We start from the raw sequence: 8,652 nt of genomic DNA on the forward strand, positions 1-8,652 counted from the left end.
TATGGTAAGGTGCCTTCCAAACACAGCCTACTGCTATAGCAGTACCCAGGCTGCTATTCTCTGTTATACTGTGTGGGAATCTCTGTTCCCCTTAGTAGGCCTGTTAATCTGGAATGTTAAGACTTGGTAGGAGCCGGACATGGTGGCTCATGCCTGTAATCTCAGCACTTTGGGAGGCCGAAGCGGGTGGATCACTTGAGGTCAGGAGTTTGAGGCCAGTCTGGCCAACACTGTGAAACCCCGTCTCTACCAAAACTATAAAAAAATTAGCCGAGTGTGGTGGCACATGCCCGTAATCCCAGCTACTCAGAAGGTTGAGGCAGGAGAATCGCTTGAACCCTGGAGGCAGAGCTTGCAGTGAGCCAAGATCATGCCACTGCACTCCAGCCTGGGTGACAGAGCGAAACTCTGTCTCAAAAAAAAAGACTTGGTAGGAGGTAGGATCAGGTGACCTAAGATCGACCCTCCTCCCCAATCCCTTTCCTCATTGTGTCATTCCATCTTTTGTTTTACGGCTTTCCAGTCATTGCACCTGACAAAAAATAGGAGGACTCATGACCACTAACACCTGTGGCTCCTCCTTTCCCCGGACTTCCTGCGTACTCTGAGAAAAATTTGTCTTTAAGTTGGTCAGGCCCAGATGCAGGTGCAGCTTTGGTTTGGCCTCTAGACTGAGATGGGGACCACAGACCTTGGCTGGTGCTTTTCTTCCTCTCCTCTGGCGGTTACCATCTGAGTGGGAAGTGGATGCCTAAGAAGAGCTCCCTTGGCCCCTGGAGGAAGAAGGTCACTCTCCATTCTGTGATTGTAGCAGTGGTGAGGGTGGAGTGGACTTGCTACTAGGAATGGAAATGGCTAGAAACCCAACCTGGATTTACTTTTTTCTGCCCCATTTTATGTCCCACATTTCTAGCAAGACTCTGTCATAGTTTCTTATCTTCAGTCAGCAGCAATTACAGTGGCTGACCTAAAAGCACAGATGTTTCTTAGAATACAAGATTAAGTTGGATCCTGAAATGCCTATGTAGCAATCTGACCTTGCCTGTGATTTCATTTTAATGAATGCATTCCACCAGATATATTAGAGAGAGCAGATCTGAGGAAATGGCATTTGAGCAAAAACTGATGGGTGCTGTTTTTCTGTGCACCAGATAACTTTGAGTCATAGAAATTGTTGCATTTGGAAATTTTTAAAAAATTTCCCATCTCCAAGGTGATTTCTCTTTTCTGAATACCTGTGAGCCCTGTATCACTGAATTACTTTTAACATTCTTGTTTCATAATTTATATTTCAAATTATCTTTACACATGTATGGCTTATCTTCCTGACTAGACAGTGGTCTCCTTCATGCTGCCATAACTAGATAGGTAGGCAGGTAGGTAGATAGAATATACAAAATCTTTTTCATCACATAACAGATTTAGTTTAATAATTTAATCAGCTCTGTTAGCTGTTAGCATGTCACGTGTGTATGTTGTATGTATGGAGGAAACATACAACATGGATATTTCCTCTGGAAACGTGGATACAATTATTATAATTAGCCTTGTTTACTCGTATTTACTGTATTTGCTTATTCATAACACTGATAGCTGTCTGAGTCTTTTATTAAAAGGTAGTATAATTTAAAAAATACTTTATTGTAGACTGCAAATTCTGCTTGATGAAATTATGATTGCACTCTAAAAGGCTTGAATAAAATGTAATTTTATTTTCCTTTAAATTTGTGTTTTTGTTAATGTTCTAAAATATAGTAGGTTAAAAATATATAAATTTGTGTTTTTGTGTGATAAACATAGAGGCCTTTTATCCTCCTTTAACTTGTTATCGTTGTGGTATAGAGGGAAGAAAAAACAGTAGGCTGGACCCAGGGAACCTAGGTACTGGGCCTGGCTCTACCACTGACAAAATATTTGCTCTCTGATGGGCCACATTACCGCTTGGGTCCTGGGTCTTCGCATTTATAAAACAGGGAGTTGAATTAAACGATTTACAAGATCTCTTCCAGCTTTAACCTTTTATAAGGAAACTGGCATCATGGCAAAGAGATTGATGAAAAGGTCCCACTGTGATAGAGATAAAATATAGATAGCCAGTTCTCATGTATAGTGAATATGAATGGGTGTTAGTTCCTTCATCGATAAAAATGGTGGGTGTTTGATTCCAACTCCTTGGTTTATAAAGCCTGATTTGTTTTTTATGGATTGCTATGGTTGATTTCCTACTGTTAAAATGTGAATAGTAAAACTTTTTTTTCCCCCTTCAATTTAGTGAATGCAGTAGTAGAGCAGTGTCTATATTCAACAAAGAAGGGTGTTTGGAGATTGTGTTAAAGTATTTAAGTAGGTTTCCTACCAATGTTGACTTGGCTATTTCAGTAGGTAAGTGAAGAAAAGGTGATGACTTATTAAGAATGTGTAGCCTTGTTCAAAAATTTTCATGCAGCTTTAGTGTGTTTATTCCACTGGAGTGATTTTTTTTCTCATTGTATGTGAATGTGTAGCTCAGCACCTGTTTTTTCTGGGTCTCTAAATCTGTGATTAATATTAATTCTTTACCTGCTCATTCAATTTTTCTCCTTTTCGCCCTGAAAGGGAGAAAGGTAATTATGTGAAGATATGTGGTTTCTGGCCTGTTTCCATTCTTAGCAGCCTTTATTAATTCTTAAAGTTTTCATCTCCATTTACTAAGAAACAGTAACCCACAACTACCAGGCCTTTAAGCCAGTTAATTGGAATCTAAACTTACTTAAATGTATTGTGCTACTATCTCATACTTCTGACAGAAAACTGACGGCCTGAGTTTTGTTGAGAGAGAAAGAGAAAAAGAAGTGATTGAAATTCCACTTAGGCCTGCGTGCCTTCCATGAGACAGGGAAGGCAAAGTCCAGCAACTTCAGTGGCCTTGGCTGCCTTGCCTTCTCTTTATTGGACTGAGGAGCCACTAGAGACCCTCAGCTCAATGGCAGGAGGCAGAAACCAGAGCATGGGCAGCTCAGCAGAATGCTGGGTGGAAGTGGAGAAACAATTGAGGGAGAGCATTTATTTTCTCCCCATCATTACGGCAGGTGTCCAGCTGTCCCTTTGTGGAACTGCATTTCTTCTGGGGAGAAAGAAGTGTATTCCCCTGACTGCTGTTTCTCTTGACTCTAATGGATATTTTTAAGAGAACAGAATTGGGGGAAAATAGTAGAATAAATACTACTGAGAAAACTTTAAAAATCATTTCTCCAAATGGAATCTTGGTGGGTTTGGGGAGTTGTGAGTAAATGGGGATTTTAAAAACAATTCAGCCATTTTTAGGAATTTGATAGGTGACTTAATCTCAGAGGACAGTTTTTGTTACAATAAGAGAATTTCAGGAAAGTTAGTTCATATGATTTAAAAGAAAAACCACTTCTATTTTTCTGCCTTTAGTCTTACAGATTTATTTCTGTTTTCAGCTTTTCTTCCCCTTAATGAGCATTTTTGAAATGGATTATAATAATGTCATTTTGCATTGCATAATAGTGTTTTCCTTCTGCATGTAGCTAGATTAATGATTTTTAAAATACATTATTACTTTTACTTCTAAAGTCAAGCAATGCTTACATATAGTAAAATGAACTACAAGATTCCGTCCCATGTATTCATATAACTTTTTTTGAACTTGTATGTTAGCAATCATGGCTGTTAGCTAAAGTAAATTAGTTTCTTAATGACAAAGATACTGCATTTGAATATATGTACAGAAATGCATATATATGGATTTCTATATAAATGTGTTGTCGATCACAGCAGTTGCATGCATTTAAAGTAATTTTGATGGGCGTGATTTATTATTTTACATGTCTTAATTTGCCCATACTTTTATATAAACTATTTTTTTTCTTAGAGAATTATTGCTCCACCAGAAATAACCCTAACTTTGAAGATCATGATAAATTTAAAGAAAGCCAGACATCCCAAAACCTGGGACTGTTTGCTACTGGTCCTTGATAAGTACATAAATTGAGGGTAAATTTTTTTTTTTTTTTTGTGATGGAGTCTCGCTCTGTCACCCAGGCTGGAGCGCAATGGTGCGATCTCGGCTCACTGCAAGCTCTGCCTCCCAGGTTCACGCCATTCTCCTGCCTCAGCCTCCCGAGTAGCTGGGACTACAGGCGCCCACCACCACGCCTGGCTAATTTTTTGTATTTTCAGTAGAGACGAGGTTTCACTGTGTTAGCCAGGATGGTCTCGATCTCCTGACCTTGTGATCCGCCTGCCTAGACCTCCCAAAGTGCTGGGATTACAGGCGTAAGCCACTGCGCCTGGCCTTTTTTTTGAGACGCAGTCTCAGATCTGTCACCCAGGCTGGAGTGCAGTGGCACAATCTCGACTTACTGCAACCTCCACCTCCAGGGTTCAAGCTATCCTCTTGCCTCAGCCTCCCAAGTAGCTGGGATTTCAGGCATACGTCACCATGCCTAGGTAATTTTTGTATTTTTAGTAGAGATGGGGTTTTACCATGTTAGTCAAGCTGGTCTGCAACTCCTGACCTCAGGTGATCCTCCTGCCTCAGCCTCCCAAAGTGCTGGGATTACGGGCATGAGATACCACGCCCGGCCTGAGGATAAACTTTTATAAACATTTATAGTAACGACATTGCCACATTTAAGAGTCTTTTTAGGCCGGGCGTGGTGGCTCCCACCTGTAATCCCAGCGCTTTGGAAGGCCAAGGCGGACGGATCACGAGGTCAGGAGATTGAGACCATCCTGGCTAACAAGATGAAACCACGTCTCTAGTAAAAATACAAAAAATTAGCTGGGCATGGTGGCAGGCACCTGTAGTCCCAGCTACTCGGGAGGCTGAGGCAGGAGAATGGTGTGAACCCAGGAGGCAGAGCTTTCAGCGAGCGGAGGTTGCACCACTGCACTCCAGCCTGGCGACAGAGCGAGACTCCGTCTCAAAAAAAAAAAAAAAAAAAAAGAGTCTTTGTAATTGTATTTTGTAAAAAAGTGTAGATCTGGCTGAACGTGGTGGCTCATGCCTGTAATCTCAGCATTTTGAGGGGCCGAAATGGACAGATCACTTGAGACGAGGAGTTCCAGAACAGCCTGGCCTTCATGGTGAAATTGTCTCTACTAAAAATACAGAAATTAGCCAGGCATTGTGGCGCATGCCTTTAATCCCAGTTACCTGAGAAGCTGAGGCACAGGAATTGTTTGAACCTGGGAGGTGGAGGTTGCAGTGAGCTGAGGTGCGCCACGGCACTCCAGCCTGGGCGACGGAGCAAGACTGTCTCAAAAAAAAAAAAAAAAAAAAAAGGTATACATCTGTTCAGCATTAGAAATTTAAAAAGAAAAGAAACATCTTTTCCAGCACTGATAGTTTGGGAAGCCTCATTTGTGCATATCACCCTGAGATAAAGCATATATATTCTACAAAAGCTACATGTATCTAATGAAGTGGTAACGATACAACGTTTTATTGATGAATTTTACTGGTATAAATTATCCAAAGCAGAATTCATTTGTTTCTAAATATTTATGTTTTGCCTTATAGCATATTGTTTGCAGCCAATGTGACTGAGGATAACCCAGAGCTGCTGAAGTCTTTCAGTGCTACAGCATTGAACGTACTGGAATCAGCACTGCTTTCTCCTGTCAGTTCCATGGAATCCCTTCTATTGAAGACATTGGTAGCAGGTAAAATTTAGCCTTATGGCATAGTATATTGTTTTAGTAGCTTCAATCATTCATTTCAACACATCGGGCCTTCTGTGCTTTTATCTGTTCTGAAAATTTTAATATTTGAGAAGAGACCCTTACTTCAAGCAGTTGTCTATAGTTGTAAAGCCTTGTGGAATAGATTTGTTTTGAATTTAACAAACTACTGTTAACCTGATAAAGAGACGCTGTTGTCAGGATCCCCACTTATTTATGAACCAGTGATTTCAGAAATTGACCACTTAGTTTTCCGTAAGTTTTTTTTTTTTTTTTCACCAACTCTTTTCTCTCCAGAATCTCTGAATACAGAAGTAAGAAATTATCTGAAGGTCTGTTTAGTATGTACTTTATTTAGTTTCTGTATCTATTTTCTTCTTGCCCTTTGGCCTTACAGAGATAATTTATGTTGAGAGTTTATTTATTTATTTATTTTTTAATTTTTAAAATTTTTTATTGTTTTGAGATGGAGTCTGGCTCTCTCACCCAGGCTGGAGTGCAGTGGCTGGCTCTGCAACCTCACCTCCGAGGTTCAAATGATTCTCATGCCTCAGCCTCCCGAGTAGCTGGGATTACAAGCATGCGCCACCATGCCCAGCTTATTTCTGTATTTTTGGTAGAGACAGTGTTTTACCATGTTGGCCAGGCTGGTCTTGAGATTGAGACCTCAGGTGATTTGCCCACCTTGACCTCTTAAAGTGCTGGAATTACAGGTATGAGCCACTGTGCCTGGCCTGTTTTTTTTTTTTTTATTTTATTTTAATAGTGATAAATGCACATGAAATTTACTGTCTTAATCATTTTGGGTTTTCCTGAGACAGAGTCCCCCTCTGTTGCCCAGGCAGGAGTGCTGTGGTGCGATCTTGGCTCACTGCAGCCTCCACCTCCTGGGCTCAAGTGATCTTCCCATCTCAGCCTCCCAAGCAGCTGGGACTACAGGTGCATGCCACCAGGCCCATTTAATTTTTTTTTTTTTTTTTTTTTTTTGAGACGAACTCTCACTCTGTCACCCAGGCTGGAATGCATTGGTGCAAGCTCAGCTTACTGCAATCTCTGCCTCCTGAGTTCAAGCAATTCTCCTGCCTCAGCCTCCTGATTAGCTGGGACTACAGGTGCCCACCACCATGCCCGGCTAATTTTTTGTATTTTTTTAGTAGAAACGGGGTTTCACCTTGTTAGCCAGGATGGTCTCGATCTCCTGACCTCGTGATCCGCCTGCCTTGGCCTCCCAAAGTGCTGGGATCACAGGCCTGAGCCACCACGCCCGGCCTAATTTTTTTATTTTTTAATAGGGATGGGGTTTCACCTTGTTGACCAGGCTGGTCTCAAACTCCTGACCTAAAGTGATTGGCCCATCTCGACCTCCCTGTGCTGGGATTACAGGCATGAACCACAGTGCCCAGCCACAGTTAATTCTTTGTATTTTTTTTTTAGAGATGACATCTCACCACGTTGCCTACGCTAGTGTCAAACTCCTGAGCTCTTATAATATGCCCACCTTGACCTCCCAAAGTGCTGGAATTACAGGTGTGAGCCACTGCACCCAGCCTTTAATTGTTTTTAAATTTATAATTTAGTGGTGTAAAGTACATTCATATTGTGCAATAAAAATCCGGAACTTTTTTTCATCTTGTAAAACTGAAACTGTACCCTTTAGACACAATTTTTCCCATTTCCCTTTCCCCCAGCTGCTGTCAGCCACCATTCCTTGACTACTCTAAATACCTCATAGAAGTAGAATTATACAGAATTTGTCTTTCTGTGATTGGCTTATTTCTTTTTGTATAGTGGCCTCAAGGTTCATCCATGTTGTAGCATGTGTCAGAAATTCCTTCCTTTTTAATGCTGAATAATATTGCCTTGTAGGTATAATACCACATTTTGTTGTTCTGTTCATCTGTTGATGGACACTTGGGTTACTTCTACAACTTGGCTCTTGTGAATACGGCTGCTGTGAAAATGGATGTAATTTTTTTTTTTTTTTTTTGAGACAGAGTCTCGCTGTGTTAACCAGGCTGGAGTGCAGTGGCAAGATCTCGGCTCACTGCAACCTCTGCCTCCTGGGTTCAAGTGATTCTCGTGCCTCAGCCGCCCAAGTAGCTGAGATTACAAGCGCCTACCACCATGCCTGGCTGATTTTTGTATTTTTAGTAGAGATGGGGGTCTCACCATGTTGGCTAGACTTGTCTCGAACTCCTGACCTCAAGTGATCCTCCCACCTTGGCCTCCCAAAGTGTTGGGATTACAGGGTGAGCCACTGCACCCGGCAAAAATGGATGTAATCTATTCAAGTCCCTGCTTTCAGTTCTTTTGGGTGTATAGCCAGGAAGTGTTTTTATTTTTGTAGTAACTTAAAAAAAAATTACTCTGACTACTTAATGATAGCTCCTGTTCTTTTTTGATAATCAAAAAACTAAGAACCTGCTCTCATGTTTGTATGTGAGACCGACATTGGAATTTTAGTACATTCCATTCCACTCATGGAATATAAGAAGCCGCTGAGGAGAGCAGCTTAGGTTACAACGAGAGAAAGTGAAGCCACTCACTTTGTCATTTTAAAAGAAACTTGATGAGTGTTCTCTGGGTCTACTGATAACGCAGTGTATCAGAGAAAGGCATTGTGTGCCAAGGAAGGAAGATGATTGTGCAGGGTTATAACTAAGGGCACTGCCTCAGTGCAGAACTCATTGACATTTAATAAATAATGAACAAAGGCAGTGGGGCTGAGATTTTTTGAAATTACACTGGCCTTAAAAGTCTTGTGAAAATTTAAACTTAATAAAATATTTCACAGGCATTTCTTCTCCTTATGCTTATTTTTTCCCAGGCACAATTTGGAGTCTAAAGGACATTATTCCACGCAAGAGTCAAGCAGAAATCATAAATGCCTTACTGAAGATCTTATCTGAAGTTTTGGGAATGGATGCTGGTGAAACAGTTATTCAAATGAAAGAGACTGAAACG

At 41.0% G+C, this 8,652-nt stretch overlaps 1 pseudogene; it reads left to right on the forward strand.

The window, feature by feature from the left end:
• Window positions 1-8,646, forward strand: part of LOC113220049 — a 9,546-nt pseudogene extending 900 nt beyond the window's left edge.
• Window positions 8,647-8,652: the final 6 nt, after the last annotated feature.

The sequence above is a fragment of the Piliocolobus tephrosceles genome, unplaced genomic scaffold, assembly GCF_002776525.5.
Source record: "Piliocolobus tephrosceles isolate RC106 unplaced genomic scaffold, ASM277652v3 unscaffolded_291, whole genome shotgun sequence".
NCBI lineage: Eukaryota > Metazoa > Chordata > Mammalia > Primates > Cercopithecidae > Piliocolobus > Piliocolobus tephrosceles.